Below are 14,060 nucleotides of genomic sequence, written 5' to 3'. Positions count from 1 at the left end.
TGGTTTATGTACTGGCTGTCAAGGTGGTCTGGTCCCAAGATAGGGATAGGCATTCCGTCTATTGCCCCACCACGGTTAGGGAATCCGATTGCAGCAATGCCATCCATTATGACCTGCACATTTCCCAGAATCACTACCCTTGATAGCAGCAGCTCAGTGATCACATTAGCTGCTTGGATCACAGCAGCCCCCACAGTAGATTTGTCCACTCCAAATTGATTCCCGACTGACTGGTAGCTGTCTGGCATTGCAAGCTTCCACAGGGCTATTGCCACTCATTTGTGAGCTGTGAAGCCTGCTCTCATCTTGGTATTCCTGCGCTTCAGGGCAGGGGAAAGCAAGTCACAAAGTTCCATGAAAGTGCCCCTATGCATGAAAAAGTTTTGCAGCCACTAGGAATCATCCCAAACCTGCAACACTATGTGGTCCCACCAGTCTGTGCTTGTTTCCCGGGCCCAGAATCGGCATTCCATAGCATGAGCCTGTCCCATTGCCACCAGGATGTCCACATTGCTGGGGCCCCGTACTTTGAGAGAAGTCTGTGTCCATATCCTCATCACTCTCATCACTGCGCTGCCGTCACCTCCTTTCCTGCTTTTGCAGGTTCTGGTTCTGAACATTCTGCAGGATAACGCAAAAGGTGTTTACAATGCTCATAACTGCCATGGTGATCTGAGTGGGCTCCATGCTTGCTGTGGTATGGCATCTGCAGGAGAGCAGAGTTGCAGTGGAAGCAGTGGCTGACGACAGACGCCACAAGAATAGATATTTATAGAGAGATGCCAAGAGAATAGATATTTATAGAGAACGAAGAGAGTACCTGTGAGGTGGATTCATGCGAGCAGGAGAGCAGAGTGGCAGCGGAAGAGGTGGTTGGAAGACCAGTTTTGGAGACCTTTAGCCAGGGCCGGCTCTAGCAATTTCACTGCCCCAAGCACAGCTGCATGCACGGTGCTCTGCTGGTTGCCGTGAGGGCGGCAGGCGGCTCTGGTGGAGCTCCCGCAGACTTCCCTGTGGGGGCTCCGGTGGTCCTGCGGCTCTGGTGGACCTCCCACAGGCTTGCCTGCGGATGCTCCACTGGAGCCTCGGGACCAGCGGACCCTCCGCAGGCACGCCTGTGGGAGATCCACCGGAGCCGCCTGCCGCCCTCACGGCAACCGGCAGAGCACCCCCCATGGCATGCCGCCCCAAGCACGTGCTTGGCGAGCTATGGCCTGGAGCCGGCCCTGCCTTTAGCACCGTCTGCTGCCAGCAGCACCAGGACACAACAGCATCAATGTCTATTAGCTGAGCTGAGTGGGCTGCACGCTTGCCGTGGTATGGCAAGACAAGAGCAGGAGAGCAGAGTTGCAGCAGAAGCGGTAGATGATGACAGTCATATAGAGGTCCTGTGAGGTGGATTCATGGCATCAGGAGAGCAGGAGAGCAGAGTTGCAGTGGAAGCAGTGGTTGGATGACAACGGTTAGCAGTCCTACTGCACCATCTGCTGCAAGCAGTATGGCATCCTCATGGAAAAAAGGCATGAAACGATTGTCTGCCATTGCTTTCACGGAGGAAGGGGTGACTGACGGCATGTATCCAAAGCAACCTGCGACAATGTTTTTGCCCCATCAGGCACTGGGAGCTTAACCCAGAATTCCAATGGGTGGCGGAGACTGCAGGAACTGTGGGATAGCTACCCACAGTGCAATGCTACGAAAGTCGATGCTAGCCACAGTACTGTGCATGCACTCCACCGACTTAATGTGCTTCATGGGGACACACACAATCAACTGTATAAAATCGCTTCCTAAAAAATCAACTTCTATACATTCGACCTAATTTCGTAGTGTAGACATACCCTTAGAAACTGCTTGCTTACAAAATCTGACATAAAAATACAAAAATGTCACAGCCACGTTATTACTGAAAATGTGGACTGTAAATATTGTACTTACATTTCAGTGTAGAGCAGTATAAACAAGTCATGGTCTGTCTGAAATTTTAGGTGTATTGACTTCGCTAGTGATTTTTCTGTAGCCTGCTGTAAAACTAGGCAAATATCTAGATGGGCTGATATACCTCCTGGAAGACCTCTGTGCACTCCTAGAGGTACATGTACTCCTGGTTGAGAACCATTCGACCAGCCTCAGGCAATTACAAGTGATTATTCTGCCCTTTCTAGCATAATTGCCTTACTACTACAAGTCCAGTCTGTCTGTAGGTTTGGGAGAGGTACAGGTAAGCATAGCTTCTGGTCCTGGCATTACACCTACACATTGACTGTACCTCTCATTGGAACTTGTTCTCCTGTGTATGTACATAACACCACCTTTCTAGCTCCCAAGAGTGGTGTATTATCCCTCGGCCATGGCACAGCAGGTGATAAGTATCCTCTCTGATTAGACAGAAAAGCTCCTGTATCCATCTCTTTGTCCGTTAATTGTAACATCCATTTGCAGCGGATTCTCCTTTGGCTTTTGCTGGTAACAGTAAACATAGTATACACCGAGTCCTCGGCTGCTGGCTCCTATTCCTGCTCTGCAACATAGTGAACCTGCTTCTCCTTTTCTGTTCCACGTATCCAGCTTTTACAGCACACTTTTGTAAGAAGTCCTTGCTTCCAGCAAACCCAGGCCTCTGTATCCTCATATGGGGAGGGAATATGGTCATGTATTTCCACACATCTAAAGCAACTGTGCGTTCGTAAGGAGGTACCTCTGTTTACTTAAAGATTCATTTTCTTTGTGTAAATGCTGGACGATTTGTGTATGGTGCCTGGGACTGTTTGGCTATCTATATTCTTAGCACCTCCCTGTAAATAGAAAGCACCTTGTGCAGCTACTGCCATGCTTCGAGCTATTTCCAGAGCTTATTATAATCAAAGGTGGACTCTGCCAACAGACATCTCTGAATTCTGCCATCATTGATGTCACAGACAAGTCTATCTCCTAGCATGGCATTTGCTGCAGCACCAGAACTACAGTGCTCTAATAAACTATGCAGTTCTGCTACAAAAACTGCACAGACATTCCAGATTGACTGGAGAAACTATTAAATGTAAAACACTGCACAATCGGATGGCATAGGGTTAGGATAAAGTGTGACAACTTTGACCAGCTCAAAGGATTTCGCACTGTGCTTTCGGATGACACCAAATTTTTAAGTAAACTATATGTTTTGCTCTGCAAATGCTCACTAAATTAGCACATTGCTTATCATCATCCTCTATATCATTTGCAGTGAAGTCCTGGGAAAGACTTTCTGAGTACTGACTGCATTATATGCTTTCATTTTTCCATTTTAATTTGCAATAAAAAGTTGTCATTTACAGTGGATAGAACTTGGTGGTGGTTGTTTTCAGTTTATCCTCATCATTGGTTCACATGGAAAACTTTCCTCAACCCCCACCCTGCCCAAACACTGGAGCAGTCTCAATACAGTTTTGGGGCTGGTAACAGTAAATAACCATTCTCATATTGGCCACTCGCTGGCAATAAACATAAAAAATACCTTCAATCAAGGATCACATTAGTCCTTTTAGCCACAGCATCTGACTGGGAGATCAAGTTGCTTCCCCACTAAGAGGGGCAGCTCCAGGGGGCCAAGCGCGTGCTTGGGGCGGCATGCCACGGGGAAGCGCTCTGCCGGTCGCCAGGAGGGTGGCAGGCAGGCAGCCTTTGGCGGCATGCCTGTGGAGGGTCCGCTGGTCCCGCAGCTTCGGTGGAGCCGTGGGACTAGCGGACCTTCCGCAGGTACACTGGCAGGAGGTCCTCCGGAGTGATGGGACCGGTGACCGGCAAAGCACCCCCCCCAGCATGCCACCGTGCTTGGGGCGGAGAAATGTCTAGAGCCGCCCCTGCCCACTCAACCTAGTTCTCTTAAATCCTTTTCTAGGATACAGTAGGTATGGTCTATATTCTGTGTATTTAGATGTATAACCTCACACTTGGCTATATTAAAATGAGTTATGTTTGAATGGTCCCAGGTTACTAAGTGATTCAGATCATTCTGTAGGTCTGCCATCCTCATTACCTACTGCTCTGCCAGTTTGTGTCATGCAAATTTTTATCAGCAGTGACTTTATATTTATATCTAGATTTTGATTAAAATATTGAATAGTGATTGTTGGGTCACAATACACAGAGCTTTAGATCACCTTAATTTGTACCCATTGCTTCCAGACAGTGGGATTTAAACTTCTGCGTACTTTTCCTAAAACTAGCTGATGAGAGGATGAGCACATGAGGCATTCCGAACAGCACCCCAGAAAATAAATCATAGTTACTGGTGCTACAGGAAGGAGAGAAGCTGTTGTCTTTTGGAGGACTAACTGGAAAGAAAACTTCCGGCATTAATGACTGGTCAAGGCAGATACTGTCTACTCATTTTCTTCTCCCTGAGGAGAGCAGCTATTAAATTCCTGGGAAGGGGAAAAATGAAAGCAAAAGAACAAGGCAGAGGACCTCAGTGTTACATTTCTGGAGTTAACTTCCTCTCTTGGTTCAAGAGACTGACCCCACTGAGCTTCATTTCTGTGCAAGAAATTAACTCACCTCTTCAGAAGTCATATATAGGAAGTGCACAGAGTGTTTTGGAGTGGTGACTGACTGGTGGATTTATTTTCCCACTGCTGATAATTGTATTTAATGTTACTGTCCTAGACACTGATACTGCAACTGTTACTTAATTGTTTGATTTTTCTTTTCATGTATGTTTCTTTGTGTGTGTGGAGGGGGACGAATGGTACCTTTTCTTGTTCTTTTTCTTTTAAATCCCTCCTCTTTCCTGTCCCACAGCTCATTTCTTCTGTCCTGCCCTTGAGGTTGCAGAAATGTACCATGCTTAACCCCTTCCTTGACACAGAACTTTTATTAAATAATTACTGGTAGCTCATTTGCTTAAGAGTTCAGGGCACTTGGTGCAGTCTGATCCAACAGCCACTGATGCCAGTGGGAAGACTCCCAAGTCCCCTAGACTCAAATGGGCTTTAGAGTAGATTCCTGAACAGAGTGAAGTTGAGCCTTCCTAGTGAAACTAACCTTCACTGAAAGTTATTATGCTCCATTTTATAACTCTCAAACTTCAGTTGAGACTGAAGACTGGTCACTTGAGTATAAGGGTAAGATTTGTGAAAGGTAGATTTCTAAAGTGTGATTTGTATGGTCATTTCAGCTTAATAACTGCACAAACGAGAAACAAATAAACCCCAAATCTGACAAACACGGAAAGAAACTACTTAGAGGATCCTTGTTAAATGTTTCTTTTCCATCTGCTTAAATTTGTGTGTCAGCAGCACACCACACAGCAGCTAAAAATAAATTTGCAAACAAAAGGAAGCTATCTTTTGGTATTAGTCAAAACCACCAGTAAATCACTTCCAAAAGGTAAGAAAAAGTTGACAAAACATATGTTGTTTGCAGATGCCTTTTTTATGTTAGGCTGAAATTATTTAACTGTAAATATTTTAAGTCCTTTGTTGATTCCTTCAGAGCTGATGACGTGAACACAGAACAGTCAAAGCATTTTGGGATGTGTAAGCAGGTGCTAAAGCTGGACTAAAAGGAAATCCACATACTATTTAGACATATACAGAAAAACACCCTGCTTCCTGGGGTATCATATTTATTAAGAAATTAAGAGGAGGAAAATAGTTCTGGTCAAGTCTTGTCTCCAGACTTAGGTGCTCCTAGGATCCTTCCTTGGGACTACTCCATCCACCCACACTCAAGGTCCTCTCTTCTCTTTAAAGAGTCACGCCCGCCTCACCTTAAATATGGCCTCTTCATTCAGTAAGTAGTCAGAATTATCCCTTTTTCAGTAGGACAAACACCTGCTGGCAGGGTGGGATATTTCACACAAACTCTGCCAGACTGTTACAGGCTATTTTCTAAATGCTCACCAAAGCAGTAGGGCAAAGAGGAATGTTGCTGCCCAAATGGTTTCTGACAGGCAGCTATTAAAGCTATGTAAGTGTTTTTCATTGTTGCCATGTTAAAAGGACTCCCACTGAGTAATCATCTGTTTTTCATTGATTCTCTTTCAATAGGAAGTACCTCTCCCTTCTTCACCACCTGTTCAAACTTGCCTTTTTAAAATATAATTGCAAGTTTGAAGTGTACCAAGATTTTAATATAAAATAGATTTGATATTAACATTAAAACTGATGTGCAAATATGTCTAGTAATTATCCTTTCTTTGAATAATAAGCTGTATGCCACACTAAGTCTTGATTACTTCATTCCACATCCTAAGGCTGTTTGGAAGATGGCTTCTCCATTGGAAAGGAATTGAGAAATAAAATTCTTTTTCCCCCTGAGGTGCTTACAATTCAAAGAGGCTATTAAACTGCACTGCATATTTATGCCCTTTAAACACTGAGCTCTTTAATGAATGCTGTCCTCTGCTTTTTGACAGCAGTAACAGATAGTTTAAAATGTGTTGGACACATGTTTTACTGCCTGTTACAAAATGTTTTTTCTGTAGGAGGGTGAAGAATTAAATCAGCATGTGCCTTCAAAATGTTTCCCAAATCAGACTGAGTGACTTGTTTTGTGTAAAATGGGAAGACTGACAGAACACATTACTTTTTCTCTGCTGCTGCTTTCCTTTTATTACAAGGATTTGAATCAGTGTCAGGTTACATACACTTATTTTGAGAGAGTTACCAGCAATTAAAAAAAAAACAAAAAACCACATGGTATCTTCACCTGTTCCATGAAACATTGATTTTAATCGAATTTGGTTAGCTAACTTCTTTTCCCACCAATCCTTCCCCACCCTAGTCATTTCTCCACTCTCCTGTTCCTTGTATAGACTGGTGAAGTTGTGGCCTGCTATTGAAAGCATTAATTGAAGAGATCCTTTTGGAGCTGAAAGCACGTCTTCTCCTTAATCAAGCTGTTGTAAATGCAACTTCAACAATGTGTTCAATAGTATATGGTCCTGTTAGACCTCTGCCATGTTATTATAGGTTATTATTAGCTCCTGGAGCACCTATTCCGTACACTTTATTGGTAAAAAGCTGGCGCTCCTATTTGGCAGTGCACTGTATACAGCTAAATCAGCACTGCACTCATGAGCTACACCTGAAAACTGTACATCTGTGGGTGCTCAGTGTATGTAAAGAACTGTTGACATGGTATGTGCTCATCATATCATTTAGCCAATCAAAATGAAAGTGGCACTGATAGATATAGATATAAAAATAGTGCTTTAGGCACGTAATCCACCAAAGACTTTCAGTGCTGGCTTGAAGGAGTCCTCTGGGTTATACCCAGATTCCAGTTTGTCCCTTTGTTTGCGAAAATTAAAGAAAAAAGAACTTGAGGAGGCTATTGTGGCAATGCATTCAGTCAGGTACAGAAGGTGAAAAGGTATTGAGAGTCTTGCATTACTTTATAACCATTTTACTGGAATTGTTGACTTACTCTGTTAACTGGATCCTGACCAGACTTTGTCAAATAATGCAGAAAGTGATTCACTAATATTTTCACACGTCATGACAAGTTAGTTCTGCTGTTTTGCAGGGGATCATACCGTTTATTGTTTTCAAATATTTGAACTTAGTTTATTCACAAGTGTTGTGAAGGCTAAAAATTGTATTCATAGTAGGATGAATGAATATCAAAACATTTGCCCCAGAAATGCATTATTTGCTGTACATTATTTTGGTTATAAGAGGGTTCTACTCCCTGACTAGATAACAAACAATATCATGCAATTTAGGGTGACCAATCACACACCATAAATAATGAATTATTAAAGTGAACATTTTACTATCACCTGAAATTGGTTCACACACACAGTGTCAAATGCTTCTGAAGAATATATATATTAGTTGAAATGAGGATTGGTTACCAAGCGACTTGCAAACAGCAAAGAGGGCTAAATGTCAATAACTTGAGCAGCTTTACTCCAAACTGAATATTTTCTACTCGTGATAGAAATGGAAGTTTTTGTTTTCAGTTCAATGAGCAACTTCCATTGAGGAGCATTAAAGGGAGAAAACCTTAGAATTCTTATCATCTAGAGTCTGGGAGCACCCTTTTGAGGATAGTCAGGCACACCCTACAAGATCTCTCTGATTTTAACATGTTACTCCAGTGGCTCACTCCACTTTTTCCTATAGAATACCCAATCAGATTCAAAGCCCTGGTATTGATATTTAAAACTGAGGCACAGACCCAAAGTTTCTCAGGAACCAATCACCTATAATGACGACTGCACTCAGATACACTGGAACTGTCCACAACAAGGCTAAAACAACTAGAAAAAGTCTCATTGCTCTTATGCAATGAATGCAAAGAACCATCACAGTCTGACTACCTGGATCCAAAATGTAAATCTCACCTCTTATTACGGATTTTCAATGACAGAATTAAAAAACCCAACCAAACAAACAAACCAAACTACATACCCATTGTAATGGAAAGACAATGGAAACCAAGACTACTTTGAGTTAATTAAGTAGGACCATTTGATACTACTTTAAATAATATGTCAAATACCTAAATAAACAGGGAAAAATTCTCTGCCAGTATAAATCCACTGCTGTGAATGAAATTACACCATCAGAGAATTTGGCCCATAAAACAATAGGTCATTTCTTATAAGCTTGTGAGTCTGGTGCCAGAAATGGAGAATTATCTTATTAAAGCAGAGCTGAAGGTTCATACAGAAGTTATTCCATAGTTTCCAGACAGCAAAAATGATTTCTCTTCTCAAACAGAGGAAGTGTTATGGCTGCAGAATGGAGAAAAATGAGCCAGAAAAATCAAGAAAAAAATAGGTATTTTCTCCTCTAGATTATGTTTAATGATGTGTTACAAATAAAATAAGCTCATGTACAGCAAAGGCGATTATGATAAATACATAAAGAATGGAAAAGGGAAAAATAGTTTGCTCCCCATAATAGGTCCTATAATATTATGCCTGTATTGCACCTGTCAGTTTGCATCTTTATGAATAACACAGTTATTAGGCCCCAAACTATGTTTCATGTAAATTGTATTCTGATTTAGAAGACAGAAAGAATGTATTTACTTGTCAATATTTATTAGGGTATGAGATGTGCTAAAACAAGTCTGGGGGAAGTTCTTCACAGCATGTGCTTTGAAATCTCCCTTCAGCAACCTGGCTCTTATTGACATACAAGCTGAATGTATTTCATTCATTAATGGATTTTATGCTCCCGACAAATTGACTTGCTCAACATCAGTTGAGAAGACCAGCTGAGCCAGGAACTAAATCCGGGTTTTCTGTGTCCTGGTCCAGTCTATGCACTAAGTCAACCTTCCTGGTTTATACCACATGCAGATCTCCTAGGATCAAGTATACTATTTCACCACTGTCAGTCACATGTTGAGAAGATTCCCACTGTCGATCTGCACACCCTTAAATTCACCATTTCCTACTATTTTTAAAAGGGCTTTTTCATTTTATTTACATAGGTAGTATATTAGATTTTTATGTTACACACAGTTGTAGGGAGAGAATGTGTGTGTGTGAGAGAGAGAGAGAGAGATTTTCAAAGTCACAAAAGGGAATTAGGCACCTAACTCCTGTTTTTTCCTTTGGAAAATAAATCTCACCTGTAGAATACACTTCCATGTCTGATTCAATATGTTCTGTATACGTGCAACATACATTACATCTATTTTGTTCTATGTAGGTTATGCAGCCTCTAAATGCCTCTTCTGTGTTACGGTCCCCATACATCATACCTTATTGACATATGAAGCAGCATTAACTTTCTGTACATTAGATGCACACTTACAGGAGGAGAAAGAGCTGTGCCTATTAACTCCTCCCTTGGGACCACAGCCATACCACCTTTTCCACCACATCTGGTAAAGTAGCAGAAGTTTTTTGGGGAAGGGAAAACTTTTCCATCACATGTTTTAGAGGCAACACATAACTTAGCCACCTACATCTTGTAGAACCGCTTCAATGGAGGAATCTTATTTCTTTACATTGAGATAGTGCCCATGATGTTCTAGGCGCTTTCCAAAACACCGGTGTTGCATCTTTTCTTCACCCCTGTGTAAAAGGTCAGCATATGGTCCCATGTAAGTTACTGTAAAAAAAAGTTCCACTTGGTTCCATTTATCTACAAGTAAATACATTATTTCTGTCTTCTAAATTAGAATACAATTTACATGGAAAATAGTTTTGGGCCTACTACAATCACTGCAGCAATGACAAGCATTTTGTATCTCAGGGCCTGATCCAAAGTCCATTCACACTAATAGAAAGGCTCTGGATCAGACCCTTACAGCCCCATGTAAATGATGTACACAGATATAAAATAAGATGGTGTGGACCAATGATCATGGTCTGCTAGGTGCTATAGCTGGTTTTGCTTTCTCCTTACTTAAGCCAAGCAGCGGATTCTGTCTTTCTGAGCTGTGGGGTGGACAACAAAGCAGAGATGAAAAACAGAGGACACTCTCCTAAGATAGGAGAGAGAAAATATTTCTAGAAAAAAATATTTAAAAAATACATACCCAGCATACTTAATTGCTCATATGTGGCTTCAATAGTACATTCATATATTATCCCAAGAAAGCCTAGAAATTCTGACTGGATTTCAATACGAAATGGCAGCATCTTTCTGAGTTACAATTCAAAAGGAAGACTTTCACAAAGTGTGTTCCTTTCATAAGCAAAATGAATTTGCCTCATCTCAGTTTATTCAGAAGTATTTTAATAAATGTAGATCCTGCTTAGGATTTTTTTCCCCCTAATTAAATATTAACCCCTTCAAGCAGCCAAGTGGATGACTGATGCACAGTTAATAAAATGAAACTATGGGGATAGATTGTATGTTCTTGCATTCCCTTCAGATTACGATGGCCCAGTCAGATTAATAGATTCCAAGGCCAGAAGGAACAACTGTGATAATCTAGTCTGACCTCCTGTATAACACAGGCCATAGAACTTCCCGCAAAGTAATTTCTAAAGCACGTCTTTTTAGAAAAACAGACAGTCTTGATATAAAAATTGCTAGTGATGGAGACTCTACCACATCCTTTGGTCAATTGTTGCAATGGTTAGTTATCCTTACTGTTAGGAATTTATACCTATAAGTCAAAGGTTTTTCATTTAAGTCAAGGGTCTAAGGCTATTGCAATAAAAACAGAAATAGAGAAAGAGAGGATTTATAGAAATAAGAACAGCCCTAAATACATTAGAAATAATTCAAAGGATAGGACAGAAAATAGTTATAACTGTATGTTTAATTATTGGTAGGGCAATCAGATTCTTGCATGGGGGATTTTATTAGTTGTTACATTTAAATAAATAAAAATGAATGCAGTGGCAATCACTGCAGCAATGACAAGCTTTAAAAAACATCACAAGTGACAGTACAATAAGTGAAATAAAAACATTAGATTTGGCAAATTGATTGAATGATTTAAAAAGTCAGAGAGAACAAGCCACAGCTGCAGGTGTAATTCAGAGTCATATAATGGCTTATTAAGCAAATTGCTAGGGCACAGCAAAATGAAACAGATGTGCCAGTAATCCTTAATGTGGAAGTCAAGAAGGCTGGAAGAAAATACTGGTATGGAACTGAGGACAAGCATCTTCACATTTATGGAAGAGAATTAGAGTGTATGGGAGAAGAGAGAAAATAACTTAGTACTCAGAGCTGCTCTCTGTAGAACCAGAATTTATCATCCTTATTCATGCTGGGTAAGATACTGCCACACGAATCCAATAGTTATTGCTGGAAAAGCAGTGACACAAACATGCCTGAGCTAAGGAACAGCGTGCACTCACCAGCAAAAAGATAAACTCAGGCCACCTTAATGCAAAGCACCTTACCTATCACCTACAGAGACGCCAGCACCTGAATGTGCATATTCTACCTAGCATAGAACCCATTCATGAAGAGTCTGACTCATGCTCTGGGGATGGCAATACAAACCCTCAATTCTCCATCTCCAACTGTAGCCTTCCCATACCCATCACCTCCACAAAATACATGCCATGCTACCAAAAATGGGAGAGTAATTGTCTAATTTTGCCTCCAAGAGGTATTTGCTGACAGATAAGGAGTCGCTCACAGGGCTGGCAGGAATCTCAAGAAGTCATGAAGTCCAGCTCACTGCACTGTGGCAGGACCAAGTAAACCAAGACCCTGATGGTTGTTTGTCACAAAATCCAAAAAGACAAGCTCTGTGGGTGCCAAAACTTGTGACATTCACAAGCGGAACTGCCTGTTTAGGCACAGTCTTTTGCTGGATACACCTGGTGCAGGTGTGAACATGGTGGGTTCTCACCACCATCATTCAGGCCAATAGAATTTACCTTAACCAGGATCTCGAGCCTCTCTACTCTCAAGTGCCCCAATTGATCATGACAGACCTGCAAATACCCCCAATGGAACTTTTGTGGTAGCACCAAATGCTTTGGGTGTGGCCACTCGGGATTCTTCTGTCCTTGGTGAAGTCACTCATCCCGAACCAATAGATGGTCTCATTCCTTTAGCAATAAGGGCCTCTTCCAGGTAACTTGATAGGATAGCCTTGGGGTCTTTTCTCCTTCCCAATGTGTAAAGGATATCCTTCATTTGTGGAATGGCTCACTGGGCATACTGCACCTCTTAGTCCTTCAGTCTGGGCAGCTGAGGCTACTGTACTCCAGTAAAACTTGAGCAGACAATGAGTATGGCGTCCAGTGGTGTCCCCAGACAGTTGCTTTTTCTCTATTGGCTGTGGATTTAGCTTCCACAAAGGATACCTGTTTGCATGAAGCTCTCAATTCAGGTGTTCCCACATCCATCCGAGCACTGGGTGATAAATCATCAGTGTGACATTGACAAAACATGGCATAGTCATTCATATTTATTCCCCCAGGCCAGTACTTCAGGGTGAAATCATAGCCAGAGAGTTCTGCTAACCGATGCCCCACTATGGATAATTTCACTGTTGCCTTGATGTATGTCAAAGCGCTATCATCAGTCTTTATGATGAACTTGGCCCCATAGAGACAGTCATGGAACCTCACTGTCATGGCCCACTTTAATGCCAGGGAATCCACTTGATGATCAGGTAGTTTCTGTTACGGGGTATGAGGCGTCAACTTACAAAAGCTATTGGTCAGAGTTTGCCCTCATGCTGTCAGTGAAGGACAATTTCTAATCCAGTGTAGCTTGCATCAACATGGAGCTCAAATGGCTGGGTGGGATTGGCGTACACCAGGACAGACACTTGATTGAGTTGTCAAATTATTTTCTGGAAAGCTTCTTCAAACCCAGCAGTCCACTGCTTTCAGAAAGGTGTGTTCATATTAAAATATTGAGGGGGAGGGTATCCCTTGGTGAACTCTGTGAGAATATGCACCATGTGGAAAGCATTCTTTATGAACCTACAATAATAGCTGCATGGGTCATGGGCCTCAGCCAGGTAGTTAATGCACCTTCTCTGGGTCCATAGCTATTCACAGATCTTCCCAAAAGATAAGTACCCAGAACTGGACACAGTACTTCAGCTGAGGCCTCAGCACTGCCAAGTAGAGCAAGACAATTACTTCCTATGTCTTAGTTAAGCAATTCCTGGTAATACTCTCCAGAATGATATTAGCCTTTTTTGCAACTGCATTATATTATTGACTCATTCAATTTGTGATCCATTGTAACCCTCAGGTATTTTTCAGAGGTAGTGCCACCTAGCCAGTTATTTTCAATTTTGTATTTGGGGATTTGATTTTTCTTTCCTTGGTGTAGTACTTTGCACTTGTCTTTATTGAATTTCATCTTGCTCCTTTCAAACCAGTTCTCCAATTTGTCAAGGCTGCTTTTAATTCTAGTCCTGTCCTCTGAAGTGCTTGCAACCCCTCCCAGTTTGGGGTCATCTGAAAATTATGTAAGTGTTCTCTACACTGTTATCCAAGTCATTAATGAAAATATTAAATAGTCCAGAAACCAGGACTGACACCTGTGGGACTAAACTTGTGAAACCCTTCCAGTTTGACAGAAAACCTTTGATAACGACTCTGAATATGTTTTTTCAAACATTATGTACCCACCTAATGAGTAATTTCATCTAGACCACATTTCCCTAGTATGTGT

The sequence above is a fragment of the Gopherus evgoodei genome, chromosome 1, assembly GCF_007399415.2.
Source record: "Gopherus evgoodei ecotype Sinaloan lineage chromosome 1, rGopEvg1_v1.p, whole genome shotgun sequence".
In the NCBI taxonomy this organism is placed as follows: Eukaryota; Metazoa; Chordata; order Testudines; family Testudinidae; genus Gopherus; species Gopherus evgoodei.
This window is presented reverse-complemented; position numbering follows the sequence as displayed.